This window comes from Plectropomus leopardus, chromosome 17, assembly GCF_026936395.1.
Source record: "Plectropomus leopardus strain MGB_pleo_1.0 chromosome 17, ASM2693639v1, whole genome shotgun sequence".
Taxonomy (NCBI): domain Eukaryota; kingdom Metazoa; phylum Chordata; class Actinopteri; order Perciformes; family Serranidae; genus Plectropomus; species Plectropomus leopardus.
In genome coordinates this window covers 13155939-13156864 of record NC_142192.1, presented here as the reverse complement: position 1 = coordinate 13156864, position 926 = coordinate 13155939, and positions in this window count along the sequence as shown.

The window sequence follows — 926 nt, the reverse complement described above, 5'->3', positions numbered from 1 at the left end:
GTCCACCCCAGAGGGAAGCGCGCGTGTAGTTGAAAACGGACCTATGTGTAATAGGAGTGAGTAATATTATTCTTAACAATCTTTAAGAAGTGTGGACAACCATTTTTTTCAGCTCATATATAGAGAATGCACCACCTAAAATGATTGTGAAGTTGAAGTAGGCTACACAGTCTCACCATGAAATCAGTTTAAAAAATGATTTCGACAGCCGACATAAAAAAAACTACGCTAACAAGCGTCAGGCTACACTGATAGCCTAAATAGATAAAAATAAAATTAAAAAAATAGGTTGAATTGGACTGCCTTGACACAAAAGTTGATGTTCATACTGTAAAAGGTCATTTTTAAAAGAAGTTAATGTGGAAATAAGTGCAGTTTCATACAACCACAAAACGGCAGTAACGGGTTCTGATGCTGTCTGGTGTGATCGATCGATACGCGGGGTGAGATGCAACACGTATGCACTCCCTGGTGTGAACTACAGGAAGCCTGAATGAGATGTGTGATATCCGCGTACAAAAACCTGTACAGTGCGCTTTACCGGCATGCCTTTTTCCCCCCACGCGCTGATACTACTTTGGACCATCGCCGGATCACGCTCATTCAGCTGTAACTCAAGAAAGAGGACAGGTGAGCTGCCACTCTTCTGCAATTCACCTTGAAGAGTGACTTGGCAAAGTGAGCAGCAGTGCTATTTCACATTTATCCAAGTCTTTGTCTCCATCTTGTGGCGTGTCAATGAAACTCCAGCAGCAACACGGCCATCCGAGTTTCTTTGATTGTCAACACGAGAAATAAAGTCTCAAAATACGCAGTCAAAAATGTAACAAAATTCATGTTTTTTGTTCCAATTTCCACAGCTTTAAGATCTAAAACATTTTATGCGCTCAATAGATATATTTCTCTCAAATTCCTGGCTCAAATCC